The sequence below is a fragment of the Haemaphysalis longicornis genome, unplaced genomic scaffold, assembly GCF_048455015.1.
Source record: "Haemaphysalis longicornis isolate Haplotype H1 unplaced genomic scaffold, Haemaphysalis longicornis Haplotype H1 scaffold_4, whole genome shotgun sequence".
In the NCBI taxonomy this organism is placed as follows: domain Eukaryota; kingdom Metazoa; phylum Arthropoda; class Arachnida; order Ixodida; family Ixodidae; genus Haemaphysalis; species Haemaphysalis longicornis.
Genome location: NW_027526361.1, coordinates 24,472,470 through 24,495,980, shown reverse-complemented (window position 1 = coordinate 24,495,980; position 23,511 = coordinate 24,472,470). Strand labels below are relative to the sequence as shown.

The following is a 23,511-nucleotide window of genomic DNA, read 5'->3' as shown; positions in this document are numbered from 1 at the left end:
CTGCAAGCATTTAAGATTTCAAAAAAGTTGAAAAAAGTGTTGCAGGGCCCCTTGAGAGCGTCTCCCGCTTGTAACCTCATGAGGACATGAAGTATTATTAAGGGGAAGTAGAGTTCAGACAAGAAGCGACCAATCCGAAAGGAGTCGCACGAGACGAAGATACGCTAAGGCACCTATAGTTCATTCTACAAACTGCATGCATCACCACGGAGGCTACATTGTTGTCAATACAGCGCGCAGCGAGGGCGCCTAACTCACCGTGAAGGGGGTTTTTAAAGGACCTCTCGGTCTCACCTCTCGGCAGATGGAACCGCACGGTCCCGGCGCCTATTTTCACTTTCCGTCACGGCCAGTTAGGCGCCCTTGGTGAACGCTCTATTGACAACAATGTAGCCTCCGAGGTGCTGCATGCATTTTGTAGAATGAACTGTGGGCACAAGGCGGGCTATAGTTGAAGGCTGCAGGTTGCGTTAGGCGACCTGGGCTTCTACATACGCCAATCCACTCATCTACCAAAACCCTCTTCTTTCAGTGTGACCATCTTATTACAATCGGCGACTGCTGATTTTTTTTTTTACTCACTCATTATTTTGACCGCTGTGCGCCACATCGCAGCGGCGGACTTGAAAAAGTTAACGAGGCATAGTCGTATAAAAAAACTTAAAACCCTCCACTACTGATGAGATGGAAGACCATCTAAACTGTATTATTGTGTTACGTATGAGTATGAGTTACGTATGAGTAACGTATGAGTATATTGAGCTACATATGTAATGTAAACCTGTGATGTTACAGTCGTCTTTGCAGCTAATTCTCAAACTTTTTTGTTTCGGGGAAGCTTCGACTAAACTAGAGTTACAGCAGTTATCAGTAACCATATTCCCCCCGTAGACGGCCATTTAATCACAGAAGACGGGAATTCTCCAAGATTTACTACAAATTTTTTATATAACTTTTTGGGAAATGCTTTCGATGAACGAGAAGTAGCAGCCACTTTCTGTAACCATACTCGATCCTCCCATATATGTTCATCTATTGGCGTTTCCAAATTCAATGTTAACTACCTAATCACTGCAGGCAAATTAAACTTGGAGTAATAATAGAGTCGACTTAGCAGCCAATCGTAATGCAATTTGGGGGGATGGGGGTGATGCTCTAATTAAGCAGGGGTAGCAGCCATTTTCTGCTGAGAATTTGCGATAAAGTTGGCTTTGCCACGAGGCGCTTTCCCTAGCGGGGTTTTTTTACTGACGGAGAACAAAAAATGCACGGAACCTTCGCCATCTACAGCTTCGCTGTAAAAATGCATGCAGTACGATATCTGCACGAGGGACTTTTCGAAATTCGAGCTTGGTGGGTGAATCCGATATTACACAAAACTACCGTCCGCGAGAGTTATTTTAAGGAGAAGAAGTTTTCTTTTTTCTTCTGGCTACTAAACTGGAGCTTTGGGGCGTTGGGATCTAATTTTCAATCGATGTTTATTGCGCAGCTGAAAACCACTAGCGCCATCTTTGTCGCGTTTATAACAGGGAGCCTGAAGACGAAGTATAATATATGTGAAACGTTTCCAGACTACTACAAGTTATGGCACGGTTCCCATGTGTTAACTTTCCTTAGCGCACAGGCAGCCTTGGCAGACTTGAGGCGAAACACAGCTCAATATGTGCGCTGGAGTCGGTGCGTTGACAGAACTAGGGTCGATGTGTGTCATTCACAGCAAAAACATTCACAGCAAAATTTTCTTCTTGCCTATTCAGCTGGAGCCCCACAGCACAGTACGAAATAAGAGCTTGAGAACGAAGGTCGACGAAGGAGATTGAGGTGTAAATTGGATGCCTATATGGCAGTTCCCCCATTGAAGGCAGTTTCCGCCTTCATTTGTTGTCCGGTGTTCTTCGGATGTAACCGAAAACGTACTTATCAGATGCGTAGCTCCAGAAGGCTTCGAGTTGATTAAGAACAAGAAGAATTAATTATGATGAGTAGAGGTCACATTTACAGACAGCATTTAGAGATCTGGCTTGCCGTCAGAAGTCTCACCGCCGCGGATATATATTAATCTCTCGCCACCACAATGCAGGCAAATATCGCGAAACTTTACAAAGTACGACAAAAGTGCAGTTCGCATTATTATAATGACAGTCACGTAGCCTCTTTTTTTAAGATACGAATTTATTACCAATGACCCATTTTTATAAAACCTTGCTGCTAAAACGTTACTAGACCAATCTATAAAGAAACAACAATGTCCTATACATCTTTTTCAAACCTAAACTGCGAAACACCGAAGAAGCGAACAAATTACCCTGGACAATTGCTACTCTATCAACTACCATTTCATTTGAACGATGTGCCATGTATATAAGATTGCTGTACCGTCTGTTTCATGTATGCGAATTTTATGTTGTACTATGTACGTAAGACTGCGAATAATTGATTGATTTATTGTGGGGTTTAACGCGCCGACGCAACGCAGGCGATGAGGCGCGCCATAGTGGAGGGCTCCGGATTAATTTCGACCACCTGGGGATCGTTAACGTGCGCCGAAATGTCGTACACACGGGCGTTTTTGCTTTTCGCCTCCATCAGAAAAGCGGCCGCCGCGGCCGGGAATCGAACCCGTGACCTCGTGCTCAGCAGCGTAACGCCTTAGCCACTGAGTGACCACGGCGGATAAGGCTGCGGATCAAGTACCTGTTTCACGTATGTGATGTAAATATATTGAAGGTTTGTCCTCGTTGCATCTACTCTGTAAAAGGGCCGTGGACCTCGTCAAGCCCGTTCTGAGGTTTTTCTTTTTCACTGTCCTCAGCCCTCTTGGGTTGCAAAAAACTCATTTTATTTGATTTCAATTGATTTGTTTTTATATGAACATATACATATGCACACACACACACGTGTGTGTGTGCGTGTGCGTGCGCGTGTGCGCGTGTGTGTGTGTGCGTGTGTGTGTGTGTGTGTTGTGTGTGTGTGTGTGTGTGTGTGTGTGTGTGTGTGTGTGTGTGTGCGTGTGCGCGTGTGCGCGTGTGCGCGTGTGCGCGTGTGTGCGTGTGTGCGTGTGTGTGTACCACCTAAGTCGAGCATGGCTTCCTAAGCACTTCTCGCTATGAACACAGAAATAGCCTCGAGATCCGCGTTTAAACTTTGTAAGTGGATTTTGTCATAAAAACAAAAAAATAAAGAAAGAACTAAAGAAGAAACAAAAAAAGTTCGGCATCGCAAACCAGTAACGAACATGTGTTATCTGGGCCGTCGGCGAGAAAGAGGATTATAGAAGGCTGTAGAACAGCTCTTAACTTAATCTTGGTCTTTGAAGCAAGATGGCTTGCGTGCATTCCTTTGGAGAAAATTATCTAATTACTTTAGTGAGGCGGCCTATATTATGTAGTTAGGGCCGCTTCGTTTTTGTACAACAAAAACAAGATTATATTAAATTTTTTAGCGAATCTCACTTTGTAAAATCGTCAAGGACTCATCGTCGTGCCGTGGACCAGCGTCCTTATTAGCTGCCGATATTTGAGCGACCGCGAAGCTACCGGAGCGTGACGGCAACTCTAAGGACGCGATTAATCGCTCCACATCGACGTGAACGGACACAAAACCGCGCTGGGGACCAGACCGCAGCGAAGATTCCCACCGTCGCCGGTATTAGAACAAGATAAAAATGAGAAAGCAAATAAAGAGAAGGCGGGAAAGTGGAAACGTGGGATTTGTTTAACTAGGTTGGGCCATGTTCGAAAAGCAACGCAGATGTGCGGGAACAAAAATAAAATCCTTAGCTCGGTGAGGCCCTTTTAAACTTCAAGACTCGGCGCTAGTGGTCAAGCAAAAAAAAAAAAAAAAAAAATAAAGAAGGCCAGAGGTTGAAGGATAAAGGCATCGTAAAAAAGCGAGAAGAGCGGACCGGACTAGATCAGAGGGAGTGAAGTATTCCCGCGCATTAGTTGCTCCTTTAATTCTAGCCGAATAAAATTTCCGAATGAACGATAAAAGAGAAAACAATCCGACCATGCACACGTGCTCTCTGTTCCTTGCTGGTGTGGGCAGGTTGTGTATGTATTGTATAAATCTATATATACCGTAATTACCGGATTCTATCGCGCACCTTTTTTCCGCAAAAATAGGCCGAAAAATCGCATGCGCGTTACAATCGGATACGAAACCGAAACTGCTGAAACAGCTGAAATTTCGTTCCACCCATCGCCATCGCAGTCTCAAGATGGCGCCGAAGCTTTTAGCAACAATTTTTCCGATCTAGGCGCCTAGGCTTTTCTTTCGGCGTTCACAGAAATCCTCAAATTATTCCACTTGCGTGCTTGATAACAGCGATGGCGGCAGCGGCAACGAAGGTGCGCCGCTCCCGCGGCTTACGAGCGGCTCCCACGCGTTCACAACGAGCGGTTGGCTGAAGCGTACGCCTCTGGAGAAGCTCGCGGGTTGGGCATGCGAGGCGTGGGCCACGATCCCACCGAACATGGTTGAACGTTCGTTCAGAAGTGTGGCATCGCGAAAGTGCTTGACGGAACCAATGACGAGATGTTGCGGTCAGCGGAAGGCGACAGGGAGCTCCCGGAGAGCGACGAGGAGGGACATGAGTGAGATTACTTCGGGGAATAAATCGCCCGTTTCTCTCGCATTCGTTTTTCTTGCTCACAGAGTTCCTTGCGCGTTACAAACGGAGGTGCAAGTTTTTTCGGTTTTTTTCCTGGAAAATCGGGTGCGCGTTAGAATCGGGTAATTACGGTATATATATATATATATATATATATATATATATATATATATATATATATATATAGTAACGTGGCGGCAGGACAGATGACACGAACAATGGCAAAGAATGAGGAACGATCTGTTTACAGAATTTACATGGCGGCCACAAGATAGGGCGCGCTGGGCCCCAGCTACTTCTTCGTCGTTCTCGTCGTCATCTGTCTTGAGGCATGGTAGTGTGGCATTGACCTTCTATGTCTCCCGTGATATCGCCCCCCGGTTGAGGGCGACGGTACCGGTCGAAGCCGCGCGACGAGGTGATGACTGTGATGCGGATGGACAATGCGATGGAGATATACAGTGAGGAATCGCTTGCCGCCACGAATGACGATAACGTGCTTGGTGATGCCTGGCCCGCAACACCGATCTCTTCAGCGATGGCGAAGCGTCGAAGGTTGTCGGAGCCACGTCGGACGAGAGGGCTGGGGACACATCTGCGGTTCGTCTCGTCACGGCTTGTTGCGACAGGTCTTGATCGGCGTCTCACTGGCTGGGGCACGATGAAGAGGGGGGGGGGGGGGGGGGGCTGCCCGACATGGCCTACGTACCATCGACGATCGCGTCCAGTCAGAGACGGTGCGATGCTGTGGCCAGGATGGGGATGATGTACCCCACACACTCCACCAAAATGTAACGTGGCGGCAGGACAGATGACACGAACAATGGCAAATAATGAGGAACGATCTATTTGCATAATTTACATGGCGGCCATAAGATAGCGCGCTGGGCCCCAGCCACTTCGTCGTCCTCGTCGTCATCTGTCTTAAGCCATGGTAGTATCCGCTTATGCGTCCTGTGACAATATATATATATATATATATATATATATATATATATATATATATATATATATATATATATATATATATATCTACCTATAAAGAGAAGTGCCCGACTGACTGACTGACTGACTCATCAACGCCCAGCCAAAACTGTTAGACCTAGAGACTTGAAATTTCACGAGTTTATTTGCGTCATTGAGTAGGTGCTCACTAAGGCGGGTTTTCCAGAAATTGCCCTCCGAACCGAAGAAAAGGGCGAAATTGTGGTTTTGCGAATTCGTTATTTTCTCGGTCACCCATTCACATATCGAAGCGCTTTTTGCTGATTTAAGTAGCCCTTAAGAATACCTAAAAAGTAGTTTTTGGATTTCGCCCTAACCTACACCAGCGAGGTGATTCCGCATTCCGGATCTAAAACGGTGTTCCTAAAGATTCTCGAATAAATCTTTCACCGATTCAGTTCTCCAGCTGATTTTTGCTAGAATATGTTACTCATACAAATGCACAGAACCGTTTTTAAGGATTTCGATCTGCGACACCGCTAAAAGGGTCAAATTGTTTTTTACAAATTACACGGCTGATGAGCCAAAAAGGCCCGACAGGTTATGTACACGTCTAGCCAAACTGCTCTTTGAAACGGCTACAGATTGCAAGGGCACGTTCTGATTACGGTGTTGGGGGTCAATATTTCTTAAAATATTAAAAATTCCTCCATGGAGAGAGTTTAAAGCGGTAAAATTGTTTTTCACATATTAATTTTTTTACCGCCCGCCATCGGAGATATCGAACAGGTTTTTGTTGAGATAGGCAACTTACTCACTTATCTCAACACTGTTATACAACATTTTTCAATCACACCCTCCCAATAGAGGCAAGCGGGATTTCGGGAAAACACTGTGTTTTTACATTTTCACCAATAATCACCCAGCCAGTTGATATATCCCATTCGTTTTTTCTTAAAAATGCTGCCCATTTAATTGCCTAAAAACCACTTTCAGGATTTTGTCCTAAGATGCGGATTAGAAGGCGAGCGAGGTTTTTCAATTTGCATGACTTTGCACCTAAAATCCACTTGAGTTTTCCCGCGTTCGCATAGCGCTCGCCATCTGTAGGCATCTTCGGCAACTACGCGCCTCCAGTAGGAGCCGGTGTCATATATCATAAATGTAAAAGAGAAGATGTACCAGTAAAAAGTGCAAAGGTTAGCCCTCGGCATCTGCTGGGACTTTCTGCAAGCTCGCGCCTCCCACAGGAAGCCCATGTTACTTATGATAAAACTGTCCCGATGAGCATCGTTCATATCTTGTGAGATAGCACTTCCTACGAGGAAGAATACCCCTGACCCAGCCGGCCTCCATCATGTGTTCCCAGAGCAATCTCCTGCCGAATTCAAGTTGTGGCTGCAACCTGGCACTCTTCCTCATATATTAAGAGCGAAAGCAAACCAAGCTCCTCCTTCTTTCATCCACTTTTCCAAACCTTGAGCTGTGGGAGAACCTGGTGACAATCAGCGATCTGGATGTCCTGACAATACTTCCTCCAGAGTGAAGGCTGCGCACTCATCACATGGCTTTCTGAAATAGGGAACCACTCCCACTTCGCCGGCTCAGTAAAATCTTTTTCACTCAGTGACTCATTCGTTCAAACGCGCCATCTTGGTGCAATTTGTTTAGAGAGAGTTGGAGTAAAACACGAGCACCAGTCGTAACACATTACCACGACGCACCTGAAGTAGAAGCCTATATACTGACAGCAGGCAGGCGCTTCCGAGTGTGTACCTTTTCCCAATGAAGTAGCCTAATATGGCGACTAACAAATACCAATTGCTGTCCTTAATATAATGGCCCACCCGGGCACCGCCGGGTACTACCGCTAGTATATATATATATATATATATATATAAGACAGAAATAAGGGTTGGCAGTCAAGAAAACCTCGGAAACAAAGGGGAGGATGTGGTAGGTAATTGAAACAGATAAAGAATTTGGAAAGAAAGAAAGAAAGTAGAGAAAAAATACCCGCCGGGTGGGATCCGAACACACGACCTCCAGCATACCGGTCTGGTGCGATATCGCACCAGACCGATATTCTGGACCAGACCGGTATTCTGGAGGTCGTGGGTTCGGATCCCACCCGGCGGGCATTTTTTCTCTACTTTCTTTCTTTCTTTTCAAATTCTTTATCTGTTTCAATTACCTACCACATCCTCCCGTTTGTTTGCCGCAGCGCGCTCGTGACAACGGTTCCGACTTGAGTGACGAGGTGTGCGTGAATCTGTACTTTCCACCATAAGGACGAATATCATTATCGCTTTCCTCCTTTTTTTCTTGCGGTTGTCACAAGACTAAAGCGCCAGTCTCCATCCAAACACATACGGCGATTTACTTCCCAACCGAAAATATGTGCGATGTTCTTTTCATCGTGAGGTGCTCCAAAATGCTTAGTGCGAAAGCATAAGCGGCCCATTAAGCGAAAAGACTGGCGGCGAAGGTGTCAGAAGTCGCAGAACCGCTCTTAAGTGACCTTTACTGTGACTCTGAGGTTTTAAAGCACACAAAGGTCAAAAAAAGCGTAAACAAAAGAAATAGAAAGAAAGACAGCTGCACACGGCGACAACGCTGTTGTCTTGTGTAGTCGTTTGTAGTTTTTCTTGTTTTTTGTCGTTTTCTTGTTAACTCCAACAAGAATGGGCTACAGTGGGAATAGTGACACCACTCCAAATCTAGCCTTCCTCCCAAACTGCGAAAACGTACGGTGACTATGCCTATTAGAAACCTGAAGCAGTGACTACCACATCATTTCGTTGCGATTCACCTCGACTAAAAAAGCAACAGATAAAAATACAGGCTACATCTGAGGCGACAATTTCAACAGCATTCAACAAAGACAATGCTTTTTTCCTACCCACGCAAGAACACATCATTTAATGGGCGGAAGCTTTGGAAAAACATGTGCAGAAACATACCAAACAGATCGTTCTTTTCGACGACACGCCCACTCCTTCCACCCCTGACCCTCAAGTTACCATCTCCAATCAACCAACTCAAGTCACCACACTAACAATCCTCGTTGAACCTTTTCATCACGACGGATCAGAATCAGCCCTCCTACAACAACTAAACAAGAGTTTTGTTTAGCTCACTAACATAATTAGGCGCATTCAGGAAAAAAAGTGCGGCATCAGGGAACCCGACACCTGTAGCATCATACATGTCCTCCTACTCAGCTGACTGGCTTATGGAAGATCTCTTGAGGCCGGAAAACCTTACGAAACCAACAAATTTGACTCAGCCTTATATATGCAAAACCTACAATTCAGCCCTAGTACTCAAAACATGCCCATCAAACAAAAACTGGTACAGCTGAGGGAGCCAAAACACACTTCCGGAGTTGATAGAAGCCGAGCAAGCATACCAACTATGCAGGCTACTTCAACCCCCCGACAGGAAGGTACTGCAGGACATCGCAAGGCCCCACCCGAATCCCAATTACGTCCCGCAACCGTTCCACCCCAGCATACGCAGCAACTCATAATTCTGCCTGTTCTTAAGCACATGCCCCCAATTTCTAACAGGCGACGACGCAACGCGAGTGCTCGACACTACTAAAAAAATACGCAGATGGCCAGCCAGCAAACAAGATACACCGACATCGCACAGAGTTATAAAATGCCGCAAACAATTCCTCAGCCACTCACCCCCGAAAGAGACATCGCCACCGCGTCTTCTTACCTTCTTCACCCACCCGTTGCACCGCTGATGCAATGGCCGTAGACCATGCCACCGCGATTCATAGCAACCAACCAAACCTCTACGAGAATAACACACCTTTAACGCGATGGCCACCTATAAAGCAGGATTAGCACCACCCAAGGCTCTAACGCATCTTCCAAAACCTTCCCGTAGACATCAAAGTCCCCATCGTATGTGGGGAACACCGGCCTTATCGGGAACGGGGTAGCACACGTGGCCGCCCACGTAATTTAGACTTTTATACACAAAACGAAACCCCTAACCAGCAATCAAGCATTCATCCACTCCACTTACAACTCTACACTCTCGCACTATGCACACATTAGAATGAAAGTTCTTCCGGCAGACCCCTCACTATCCCGCGTCCAAGCACACATACTCTGAAGACTGCGAACAAATATTTTACAATCGCACAACACTATCACACACCTCACCCTCCCTCTTCTCCCCCCATTGCCTACACTGCGAATTCGCCTTCACGACGTATTATATCGTCGTCTTCTTACCACATAACCTCGACCCCGATAATAACCAATCCCTTGAGCAGTGGGAGTCCATACTGACCAGCTCGGCGCAGAAGCTGCAACAAGCCTTGTACAACCAGCCCTGGATTTGGAGCAGGCTCGCGGCCTCTTTGATATAAGAGGCTGACCACATCCACTTCCCAATACCCTCTTCCTCAAATAAATGGTTATTCCTTCTTTACTTTTTTTTTCGTTCCCGTCCGTTTTTTAAAATGTCAACATTTTTCACTTCAGCTATGCAGGACACACGAGCCGGCACATTGGCTAGTCCTATTAGTGTTACCAACTACGAAGCGTTCCATAATGCTTCATTCGCATAATTCAACAGAAGGAAAGGACTACGCTGTTAAGCAACGCCTGGGCACGCGCATAGTCACTGGAAAAGCGGAGAGTGGGGTGGTGGCTGCGTTTCGCCTCCAGCGACGTTAACGTGCCACAAAGCAATTGCCCCCCTACCGTCATCCAGCGGCATAAAAGGAAACAGCGAAAAGGCAGTAAAATTATCAGCAATGCCGTCCAGCTGATTCCGGTTCGGGACCCAGATACTAGCGTAGAAACTCCAAAGAATAACCGGCACAAATTTAGTTGAAAAACTCGAAAACACAGCCAGCCCCAAACTAGAAAGCACGACTTGCAGCGCCAAACTCAAAGATGCAATAAGCGGAATTTAGGTAAACATTGCTTCTTCCGAACTCACAACTCATGAAAGATGCTTCGGTGTCCTCTGATTTCTTTTTCCCCTCTTTAGGCCCACGTACTAAATAGTAGAATCTCGATAAACGAAAATTGACTTATGTTATTTTTTTATTAAGGCAACGTGAAAAAATCCCAATAATCGGAACTCAATTTTTCCGACCACCGACCACAAGCTCAGCGTCAACCAGGTACACGTCACTCCCGGTGTGCGTCTCCAGCGGTTTCCGGTTTGATCGCGCACTCCGCACACTGCAGCCGCACCACTTGCTTACAAGTATTCTTGGTGTCCTTGGAGATATGTTCAGGAAGGCTTTAGGCTTAGAACCTTTGTTAATGCTTAGCGGACCCTGACTCTAATCCTATTGTGACACATCCGAAGATGGAGTCGGGAGTCCTAATGCTTTGAAGTTTCTTCCAACCAGAAGGTTCTGAACTATTTCTGCGAAACCTGTCACGTGTTAGCGGTGCCATTGTAAACTGGCTACAAGAGCTAGAACAAGCAAATCTAAAGAAAATTGTTCACGCAGTTCTCACTGTATTTTTCATGCGAAATGAGTGAGTGTACTAGTGACATTTTCCTAATTTCCGTAGTGCTCTGGAATAAAAATCCCCCATTATATACTTTAAAACAAATAAGCGTGTGCCAATAGTGTGCAAATCTCCTTCATACCTAAATAACGCATCGCGAGTGATAAACATATTATCTCTGTAAACGAAACTCCTTATAAACGAAACACATTTTAGATGCGAAGCATCTCATGCTCGGGGCTGTGTCCCTCCCTCCCTCGTTGTCATTGTCATTGTCCGCCGTCCGCACTCTACTGCGCATGCGCGTCTCTTCAGCCCCGTCAGCGTTTGGGCTGACGTCAGCGCAGTCCACTATAAAGAGAAATAGTTAGGCGGAGCCCGGTTTCGATCCCACGACTCTCTGGCCGCAACGGGAGGTACGTGGCGCTCTTCCCACTGCGCTAAAAACCGAGACTGGAGCATGTGCTACGAACGCGCCTTATGTGCTTCACTCATTCAAACTACGTCAAGAAGCTACTGATACAACGAAGGCACGCGAAGCTGAACGTCAACGGAAACGTCAAACTGAAAACTAATGGGAACTTCAGTCGACCCCACGGCTGCTTCGCATACTACTAGGGTTCCCCTAAAGAAGATGGTGTGATTTTTCCGGTACGTTAACGTTCCGTTTAACGAGAGCCCACGGTATCTGAAACGTAACCGGGAGTTTCCAGAGGCGCAGCAGTATAGGGTACCTCAAAAACCTCACCTGCGACCGCCTCACGCAAAGTAGCAAATCCGATGATTTCCCAAATTTGCATAACAAAATAACGGGGGATATTATCTCCTAAGATGTAGGAAATTTGGAAGTATTAGTTTCCACTTATCGAAGGTGTCATATAATTCATTTTTTCCCTTTGGTTATTTTCCAGTTGACTGAAACGACAGTAGTGTGATTATGCACTGACAATATCATAATCATTCCTTCAGCGAAGCTTAGATGCGAGCGTTTTATGAAGTTTTCTATGTCGAAAACAAAACTCCCGAGGCTCCCCCTATCTTTGAAGCGCGAGGCGTACGATAGCGCGGTGCTTTGGAAAACGAACACCCCAGTGTGTGTGCTATGACTATAAGCACGCGGTCACCACCAAAGTCCCACACCGCTCAAAACATTCATTTCGTGTTCATGGCTATATTTATCATCCCTTGCATATGCATCTTGTGTATTTAGGTCATCTTAGGCCCTATTTTCAAGATCAAAACATGACTTATGCCTTAAGATTGTATATGCCTTGTTGTCACAGGCACCATTATCAAGATCAGTAGGGTAAAAATAAAAGTGTGCTCGTGTATTTATGTGTTGTTCATAAAGGAACCCTGCAACACTTTTGATAAGCGCTTTCACTCTTTCCTTCGCGTCTGGAACCACTGCGAAATCTATAGTTATCGCCACCACCGAGCGGCACTGCGTGATTTGCTCGTCGCGCCAGATACGTCTTCTATTTCTGCCTTTTTTTGGTGGTTTTTTTTTTTACTTCCTATCGAAAAGCGTTCATTGCTGCAACTAAGGAAAATCGGCCAACAGCCGCTGAATGGCCTGAGTGACGTAATTCGAGCCGTCGAAGAACACCAAGACCGGGAAAGAGAGAAAAATCTTTCGAGCGAGTTTCAAGTTATCTGATGAGCATGGAGCAGCACGTTTTGGCTGATGTACATGGTGAACACCTCATCTAAGTACTGGGTGTGTTGGGTGACTACGTTCTACAAGCATTTAAGATTTCAAAGGAAGTTGAAAAACGTGTTGCAGGGTCCCTTTAAATATGACCACCGTCGTCGCTCGAAAGAAATAAAATTTGCTCACACCTTTTGCCGGAACTCGGTATCGCCTCTATCTCGCGGGTTAAAAGCATCGCTGGTCATCCACCTCCACCGACTGAATTGGCTCATTTTTTTCCCTTCGCATCATTTTCTCCCGCACTTCATAGGATCGCCCTTCATGGGACTATGTCTTCGCTAATAGCGGAAAGGCACTTTGCCACTCGCCTAATCGCTATTTCTGAAATTACAATACCCAAAAAACTTGTTCGTGTAGGACTCAGTACACACGTTTCTATGTCGAAGGCCATAACGCATTCATTAGGCCTACCTTCAGTCAGCTGGAGTCGCCGAGCTGTGTTTGGGGTTGGGAGGGCGCGATCTTTTTTGCATTCCTGGAGCCCTGAGCTCAATTCCCATCCAGACACTAAATTCGCCCAGTTTTATTTCCAACGCAGTCACTTTCCTTGTTTTCAAGAGCTCTCCTGAGAAATGTGGCGTTAATCCGAACATTTTTATCATGTTTTCGATGTTCATTGCGCTTTCGGCGGTTTTGCGTGCCATTTATTGGCCATTTTGTGTGCGATGTGCTGGCTGCGACGGCGCCGCATTTTGACCTACTGAGTTAAAGGGACCCTGAAACACTTTTTTCAACTTGCCTCCAAATCTTAAATTCTTTCAGAACGTAGTCTACAAGCACATTCCAGTACTTGAAAAATGGCTCGCAAAATACTTCACTCAAAAATTACTGCTCTGTTCCTATCAGATAACTTGGAAACCTGCTCGAAAATTTTCGTAGCTTTCCCGAGTATTAGCGTTTTTTGAGCGCTTGAATTACGTCATTGCAGCAATGTAGCGGCTATTGGCCACTTCCTTTATGTAACAGCGATAAACGCATTCGATAGCCACTTTAGAAAAAAAGTCACAAAGCAAAGCAGAAACGGAAGCGGGGTGGTTCTGCTGCGAAGAGCAGATTACACAACGCCGCTCAGTGCTGTTGATAACTATAGCTTTGAAAATGCTTCTAGACGCGAAGGCAATACTGAAAGCGTTTATCCAAAGTCTTAAGTAGTCCCTTTCACTATTTATTCCGCATTGCACAGTTATTTTACAATTGATGAGGCCGCCCTTAAACGGGTACTATGTGCAAAGAGCGGCGGCGGGGGCCCATGAGTCATGGGGAAGGAAGGCTATGCGGCACTGACTAATCATAGCCAGCTACCAGCGGCAGGATGAACGGACCTGCGGAACCGCCCATGAATAGCAATTGATTAGGCTGGGCGCAAGGAAGCAGACTGTTATGTTCTCTTTACGCTCTTCCCGGAGACGAAGCTCTGGCAAGATGATTGAACACTCGGCAAAAAAAAAAAAAAAAAAAAAGAGCAGAAATACGGAAATTCTTTCACCGGGCTTGTGCTGCGGACTTTGCGCGTGCGGACAGGACATGCTTCTGTGCAAAAGTATGTGCTTGTCTTAAAAACCTGAATCAGTGTATTCATTTAAACCGACGCGAGTGGATGCGGGGCCTCATCTTTTATTGGGCGAATAATGAATCCCCGCGCTGTTGCAGCCTCAAAGAAAAAATATAGTACCACTAGGTTTCTAGTGCCCTGTACATCAAAAAAATGTATTAAGTGATGTCTGAAGTCTTTGTTCTTCTCGCAATGAAGTGGAAATTTGAAAAGGCTTTGATTTGTTTCTTTAACAATCTAGCCTATATTTGCTATGATAATATCTGTGCGTCTTCGCGGTTAGCCGCGCGATCAAGCAGCAAGAATAAGACTTAAGTAGTTCTAAAGATGGTTTCTGAGCACCGGCAGTATTTTTTATACAATACACCATTGCTAACATGTTCCCAAAACACCTTTCATATATTTATCGCCTGTTTTATGTGTTATATCGTGCTATTTTCGTTCGAATCCTACAGAATTTGAAAGGTAAAGTTGAAGTTGTAGTTGAAGTTCTTTATTTCAGTCTAGTGCAATGGCTCACAATACGGGAAAAAAGCCGCTGTACTCGCGGCTTGACGCATCTTACCCCCCACCCATCCCCGACACAATCAGCAGGGACGAGGCAGAGAAAAAAAAATACAAAATACAAAATGCAATCCAACAAAAAGCCAGCGAACCCCAAAGCGAGCGAACTTTTTATTCGTTGAAAAAGCCGCAGAGCTGTGTAAATGCGCGCACTCTATTGCTCCTAATAACGGCATTGAGTCAGAATATCACAAAGTCCTTACCAACATCCCGCTCGGTACCATCGCATATTATCGTTACCTTTGTCAACAGTGTTCTAAACAGGGACGAAGAGCTACCCAGCGACCAGTGAACTGTACTTTACATGATAGCTGAACACTTTTGCATGTTCGCTATCAGATAATGTTCCGGCTCCCGCTTCCCATAGTCGTCCGAAGACTCTAATGGAGTGTAACTCGCGCAATTCTCGCGCAACTCGCGCAACACAACCCTTGCCGTTATGCGATCCTGCCCTTACCCCATCTCCTGCGATCACCATATTGTCCTCTTTGGGGCTCCAACCTCCGCGGTTTCGGCGGTATCCGCGGCCTTTTTTAATCTTCTGCCGCCTTTCTCTTTCCTGCTCCTCGCCCTCCCCGTCCCCTTCGAAAAAAAAAATGAAGGGAGACGTCATATGTGTTCAATGATGCAGGGGACCGTAAAGCCCTATCACCCATTCCTCAACTTCTATATTAACGAGGTACGCATTTTTCTGCTAGGTTCTAATGCACAGCACCTCAAACATTTACCGCGATCGCATCAGCCAAAACGTTCACAAGAACTACGTAACCAGCTGTTTCTTTTCCTTTTTTCAATAAGTCAGCGCATTATTTTTTTTACTGAGTTGCCCGGCTTCAAGTACAAGCCCCGTGGCTCGTTCAACTAGCGGTGAAGCAATAACCGACCACCATCCCGAAATGAAGAATCCGTGCGTCGGCAAAGAATATGAGCGCAAACAATGTAGGTCTGTTGAGCCGAAGTTGTTCATCACGAAATGCTCGTGCGGCTCCCAAGACCTCAACGAGCCAACTGATCAGCGGCTAAGCTGCTATAACTTTGTCGAGCGCAGTAAAGAAAACACAGGACGAAGGATACAAGGACAAGTGCTACTTACATCTGCGCTCAACAAAGTTATAATGGACTACAAACTCGCTCATACCCACACGTTGTTAGGCTAAGCTGCACCCAGCTGTGTTTAGCAATGAACTAAAACTAAAGCGAATATGGACAAATCTAGGCTGAGTTTTTACAACCACCATGCTCGTGTTTCTCGAATGAGTTGCCGTTCTCGAGCAATGCATCTGGCACTCTATTAAAACAATCTCCAATGTTTCTGTCTCCTGATGCATTTTCCTGAGTGAACAGGCGGTAATGGTAGAAAGACTAAACAGAAATAAAACCATCGTAAATGCACTATGACTTCGGTAAAGTACCGTACTCTCACAAGGGCGATAATGAGTAGAATTAGGTTGGAGAGGCGGTGATGTGAAGAAAATTTATTCGGAATCAAATGATACCATAAAACTGCTTTGCATTAGGACTGAAGGCATGGGTACCACCCTATGATTTCGACTTTTATTATAAAGGAGCCTTACCGGCTAATTAAAGACCCCATAAAAGCTTGGCAGTTCTTGCCATCAGCAAAACATTTCAAATTAGAATTAAAGAAATGACACACCCGCAAAGTTGGTTGTGTTATATGGTTGAATGTACGCCTAGTACGCCGTTCTGTCATTCAGCATACCAAAATTAAAAAAGGGGAGGTAGTTTCGGGTCTGACTTAAACACCCTCTTGTTGCTACCAGCTTTAGAATAAAACTGTCTCAAACACAGCGTGTGCAAGCCCACATAGGGGGCCACTAAATAAACAAACTTGTTGCACAGAATTTCGAGGACGGTCAGGAACCACGCAAGACACCTCAGGCGCAAATTTTTTTTTTGTTTACGTACTATTTCAGCTCGCCACATTTCAATCGATTAGGTAGGACTTGTACATGCAGCTAATCCATTTTAGCTGCATCAAACACGTCCCGAGCCCCACTCATCATTTCCTAACGCTTTTGGTCCCCCCCCCCTCGATACAAACAAGACCGGCTGACGGAAATAATGTATTTTCATGTGTGCTGTGCGCTAAATGACACCCCTGCACTGTGATGACTGAGAAGGCCATTTTCTTCCAACGTCTTCTGACTAGAGCTAGTACAACCGGTAGTTTTGACGACAAGGTCGCCGCATTAGAACTCAGCGTAGAAATTGGCTTATAATATAAGGTAAAGCGTAAGATTTTAAATGTTGCGCATGCAATTTTCAGCTGCTCTCTTCAGTTTTGTCGCGTGGCTAAAATACGACAGAAAGGTAAACTAGTGCAGTTAACCTTGCTTCTGGTTGGCAGTTTTGTATCTGTAGATAACTTGCAGACGCGTCCAAGTAGCTACAATATCGGCGAACCGCGTTCACAGAGAAAAACTGAATTTGCGTGGTGCTCTGATCTCCAGCAGCGCTGAAAAATCTGAGAGCAGTGCACTAGAAAGGGCGGTGGTGACATTTTGTGCACCCCATGCATTGTTTTGACCCTTATTAACGCAGCTCAATCGCAAACATGCATCCGGTTTAACTGCGGAACGATGATGCGCCCTACATTGCATTTGACTGTCAAATCCTCCCTTACTACCTTTTCTGGAAGGGTGATCTTAACCCACCCTCATAATTTTTAAGCCTCCTGATTATCATTATATACACTTTTTTCCTTAACTGATATTTTTTATACGGTGCAAGAGGTTTTAAGTCTGTAACGCTCGCTTTGAGTACCTGACAGAAGAAAAAAACAATGTATGATATAACGTGTCCCTTGGCAAATGTTACCCTTACAGCAAACATCTCTTGTAAGATCCTGGCACCACAAATTTTTTTGCACGTACAGAAGCGATCGTTCACTCGGCATCGGTATAAACCGAAAAAGGTTGACAGAAGTGCACACATTACGAACAAAAAAAGATAAGACCGAAGAAATGCAGCACTTCTTGGAGCAACTTTTTGCAGCTCATCAGCGCGACTGGGTGATCAGTCTGGGAAATAATTAGGCGCGTAAGCACAATTCTAAGCGGGCTACAAGGGTCACCCGAGATGACAATAAACCCCGAGCAGTGATTGCAAAATCGATACCCTTATCAGGTCTGACAAGACACTGCTTCTAAGCGCTTCCCGAGCGCTCTCCGCAGCACTGGGCGGGCTTTTACGTACCTTTGCCGTGGGACGGTTCCCCCGTGGGCACGAAGAGGAGGAGCAAGAGCATCACCGACGTGGCGAAAACAGCCGCCCATCGCTTCCGTCCTCGGGAGTACGCTGGGAGCATGGTTCCAAAATCGTCCACCCAAATTGAAGTGGATCGGCAAACAGAGAGGGCCGTTGCTCCAGCCGATTAGGAGGGAGAACGGAACAGCTCTATCGGCACCGACGGGAACAGACACCCGCTTTCACTTTGACGAAGCAGAACAGCAAGCCGAAAAGGGGGAATTAGGGGGGGTGGGGAAGAGCCGTCAGCACGGCGGCGCCGGAACGGTATTAACGAAGTGCCGCACTAATGGCGATGATGTCAGCGAGTATTCCACAGTGTCGCCTCACAGCCAGCCGCTATCGCGGAAGGGCTTCCCCCAACAAAGAGCGTGAAGCAAGCACTTCACCTGGGGGGCTGCCGTCTGTCGCGCGCGTTCACACACACAAACACGAACAGAAACAACACAATCACCCACACTTCAGTGGTACGAACACCACACCCGCGCTGTGTACTGTAATTTTCTGCGTTGTCGCGCCGTCGACTTCTCGGTGTCAGGCAGGCCGGCGCGCGAAGCACAACACAGCGACGAAGCGCGGACGCACACTCCGGCCTTGCTCGTCAATCAAAACGCTTCCTCTGCGTGGAGCTCGGGGGGCGGTCCACCGCACCAGGTCAGCGCGACATCAAAAAACGCGCGTCCGGCCAAGCGCCGCTGTCAGAGTCGCGCGCGCGCGCTCCGAGAGGCAGCAGCGAGCGGTGGCGGGTCACGCGGGTCGGCGTGCGTGAGCGGGAGGTGGCCGCGAGCGCCGGTGTCCGAGTAGCGTTCGGACCGCACGGCGAGCGAAAGCCAATACGCGTGGTCGAGGCGGCGATGGAGAGGCTCTCGTGGGCTGCGTGCCAGTGAGCGGGCCGAGCGACGCGCGCACACGCGGGGCCAGAACTTGCGAGCCTCGAGGCCAGCGAGCGCGTTTTCGAATCGATGCGGGAACCGCCGGGCGCGCGACGCGAATAGTGCCCGCGGGGCCCGCCAGGGGCGCGAAACCCGACAGACGCTGAGACGGACGAGGGGGGCGCGGGACACGGCGAGAACAATGTACATGTCGCCAAGGCTCGCGCAGTAACGGCAGTCCGAAAAACGGGGACAAGAATAAAGAAAAACTCACGAAACAAGAGTCAGGCCCGCCTAAATGCTGCGGTTCTACGGCGCCTTTCTAGTTTTAGTGAGGCTCGCGGACGCGGGCCGGCCAGCCCGCATTACACGTTCCCGGGTGCCAAAAGTTCAGCGAGAAAAGAAGCACGAGCGCCAGCGGCATACGTCGGAACAATCAGGGCGATCCGTTACACCGTAGCACGCGGGTGCGCATTCGCGGTGTGGGTCGGTGTTGCGGCGTGCTTCCAGCGACTCGCACCTCGTGGGCCTTTAGAGCAACACGGCTGCCAACGTGTGGTGGAATGCTCATCCTGGTGAATGCGGTAGGACGGCGAGGCCCAACTTGCGCCACTCGGCACTGCCGAGCGCAAACGACACTGCATTTCTATTTTGCCGCTCACTTTGTTCACGGCCGCCGCCTCTGTGACGCGTGGGGACATCCGCAAACAGATTGCTGGAAGCGTTGGACCGCAAGAACGAGACGGCGGTGGAATGCCATTCGCGTGCACGCGCCGCGGAAACGCGCGGCTCGGCAATAGGGCCCGATTCACACGTCTCAGCGACACACCCAAACAAACAGGCACTGTTGTCGGAAAGAAACGGCCTTCCTAAACGAACGCGGCTTTCACTGTCGCTGCGGGCAAGCCGTCACACAGTATCCCAATCGCCTAAAAAAATATCTGTAATCAAACTTTTTTAGGTACACGTGCTCCAGTATCACCTGAAAACCTGAAACGCAACAAAAAACAAGGTTTTCTTTGCTCTTGGTCGAAAGAAATGCTGTCTCGATTGATTGAGTGATTGATTGATTGATTGATTGATTGATTGATTGTCGGGTTTAACTTGCCGACGCAACGCAGGTGATGAGGCACGCCGTAGTAGAGAGCTCCGGATTAATTTTGACCACATGGGGATCTTTAACGTGAGCCGAAATCTCGCACACACGGGCGTCTTAATCTATCGCACAGGGCTCAATGTTCAACCTAAGTATTTGGTACCAATGTAGTGAGTTTCATCACCAGCTATGGAGGAAGCAGGTTACTGTCACCATTGTGCGAAGCTCCGCGTTTATGACACTGGAATGCGTTCCTAAAACCCAAACCGTTTAATTCTTGAGACTGTTAAATGTGAAGAACACACATTGATGTTAAAATTCCGTAATGATGCTTGCGGATGAAGTGAACCCAGCCTCGACAATGCCATCGCGTACGGTTGACCGAAATTTAAAACCGCGACTACAGGGTGTATATTTGTCAGTTTATCAGTTTATTTTCGTGTGGGGTTCCCAACACCCCTCTTTCTTTGTACATTGTATTAGATCATTTCTGTAAAATAATTAAACTTGGTCCTTCCTCTTTTCATTTTTCTCAGCTAGCAACACCGGAGTGAACGGCCAAGTAGTCGGAGTCTCACTTAAATATTTTTAATAATAGCGTGAACGTGACATCCTTGTAATAAAGTCGTTTTCTGGGCTGATTCGTTGGTGAGCTTGTGTATGTAGAAGACGGCCTCTCAGAAATCTAGCTGGAGTTAGGTATTCAGACTTTTCTTGCGCAGTTGTGCGAAAAAAACAGGCGTCAGAGGAGAGTGACTCAATCGGACAATTAGAAGCATGGTGTGCGAGTTTATGACTTACAATCTGCTACTGGACAATAACAATTAAACTTTGGTTAATGGGCCAAAACTTCTTCCTCTTAAGTAAAAAACAAAATATTTCCAGAAATTTTGACACGTATACAGGAACGCGCAAGCATTCTTACGCCGCTTCTCCAGTTTACCAACCTTACGTTTTCTTGACGCCAACCCAGACCGAAACAGCGCACTCTCCTAGTTTTCTTTGTTGCTTTATTCAATCACGTTAAGGCACAGAATAAGTACACCTTTCCAAATCTGTTAGTTTATTTTCGTTTTCATTTTATAGATATCTCTTCATTTAGTCGCGGGAGGGTGAAGAATAATTGGTAGACCTTTGCAATTTCATTACATACTTTTGAATTTATTTCTTCATAATTTTTGTTTTTTATAGTTCTCTGCACCGGACGACGCTTGTTAGATGTCGCTTTCAATAGACAAAATAAATGATTTTTTGTCTCGTGTTGTTATATTTATGTTTTTCTTTTTCTTTTTTTCTTAGAATAGTATATATGTCCGTTCCTAAAACAATAAAATTTATAATTCGCAATTAAAAATTTTTGCACAGGTGCAAAGCGTTATTCTGTTCGCGTTGGGACATTCGGATTAGAATTGTTACCTATGCAAAAGTACCGGGCGTTGGATACATTTGTACCGACGATATTAGCTTCGTATCCTTTCTCTGGGGCGTCCATTCTCTTTACAGCGCCTGCTGTCACGGCCGGGATATATGCATTTGTGATCATACATCTATCTTTTGTTGTATACGCCCCAGTGCGCGTGCGCGCGGGAGTGCGTGCATACATATATACATATATACGTACATACGTACATACATACATACATACATACATACATACATACATACATACATACATACATACATACATACATACATACATACATACATACATACATACATACATACATACATACATACATACATACATACATACATACATACATACATACAATGAATAACAGATGTGCACAGAGGGAACGTGTCCAAGGCCTGATAAAACTGCTGACAAAATTAATAGCTTTATTGACTGAATTCATCAATCAATCAATTCATTTGATTGATTGAAGAATTGAATTGATGATTGATTGATTGATTGATTGATGAATTGATTGATTGATTGATGAATTGATTGATTGATTGATGAATTGAACCCCGAGTAGTCCGAGTGGCGCTGGCTACCACCCCCAAGTGCAGGAGACAAAAACACCTGAACATAAATACCCCAGAAAGTGGAGGGTAAAGTAGCCCCGCCGGTGGCGTAGTGGTCATCGCACCAGACCGGTACTCTGGAGGTCGTGGGTTCGGATCCCACCTCGCGGGCATTTTTTCTCCACTTTCTTATTTTACAAATTGTTTTTCTTGAGCTACTACATCCTCCCCTTTGTTTTCCGAGGTCTTCTTGACTGCCAATTCTTATTTCTGTCTTTATATATATATATATATATATATATATACAGAAAGATAGGTCGGCAGTCTACAATGCCAAAGGAGGCATAGGGGTGTGGTTAGGCTCTTTTCTTTGTCACTACGGTGAATTAAGTAAACATTATTTTTTTTAAATATACAGAAGAAAGAAAGAAAAACACGCGCCCAGAGTGGCGCGCCCACCTTTCACGCGCCCATCTTTCTGTATTTCCTCAACGAGCCCCTCATTTCCTTACTATATATATATATATATATATATATATATATATATATAACACAGAAATAAGGGTTGGCAGTCAAGAAAACCTCGGAAAGCAAAGGGGAGGATGTGGTAGGTCATTGAAACAGATAAAGAATTTGGAAAGAAAGAAAGAAGGCGGATAAAAAATGCCCTACAGGTGGGATCCGAACCCACGACCTCCAGAATACCGGTCTGGTGCGATAACCACAACGCTACCGGCGGGGTATTTTCTCCTCCGCTTTCTGGGGTATTTATGTCAATGTAATTTTTTGCTGTGCTTGGGGGTGGTAGCCAGCGTCACTCTGACTTCTCGGGGTGAAGGGGACCTTCTTTTTAATCCCCGGGCCGTGACTCGAGTGTCTACGACATGTCGAGAGTGGTCAACCAGCGTTGAACCCTCTTAAGCTCCCTATGGCACCAAGACTGCCAGAACAGAGGCCCTCGCTATGCATGTAGCGAATCAGAATAGGAAAATGAGGGCCTCGTAGATTAAAAAGAAGGTCCCCTTCACCCCGAGAAGTCATAGTGGCGCTGGCTACCACCTACAAGCACAGGAAAAAATTAGATTGACATAAATACCCCAGAAAGCGGAGGAGAAAATCGCCCCGCCGGTAGCGTAGTGGTTATCGCTCCAGACCGATATTCTGGAGGTCGTGGGTTCGGGTCCCACATGGCGGGCATTTTTTCTCCGCTTTCTTTCTTTCTTTCCAAATTCTTTATCTGTTTCAATGACCTACCACATCCTCCCCTTTGCTTTCGGAGGTTTTCTTGACTGCCGACCCTTATTTCTGTGTTATTTCTACGAGCCCCTCATTATATATATATATATATATATATATATATATATATATATATATATATATATATATATATATATATATATATATATATATATATATA

At 46.1% G+C, this 23,511-nt stretch overlaps 1 long non-coding RNA gene and 1 other non-coding gene across 2 annotated transcripts in view; one reads left to right on the top strand and one right to left on the bottom strand.

Annotated features, from left to right (window-relative positions):
- LOC144180286 (uncharacterized) overlaps positions 1-19,091 on the bottom strand; it is a 629,875-nt gene extending 610,784 nt beyond the window's left edge. The window contains exon 1 of the long non-coding RNA XR_013324365.1: positions 18,108-19,091. This is a non-coding gene — a long non-coding RNA (uncharacterized LOC144180286). The remainder of the gene's footprint in view (positions 1-18,107) is intronic.
- A 4,125-nt stretch (positions 19,092-23,216) lies between these two features.
- On the top strand, positions 23,217-23,289 carry Trnai-gau (transfer RNA isoleucine (anticodon GAU)). Its single transcript has one exon. It is a non-coding gene; the product is annotated as a tRNA-Ile (tRNA).
- Positions 23,290-23,511: the final 222 nt, after the last annotated feature.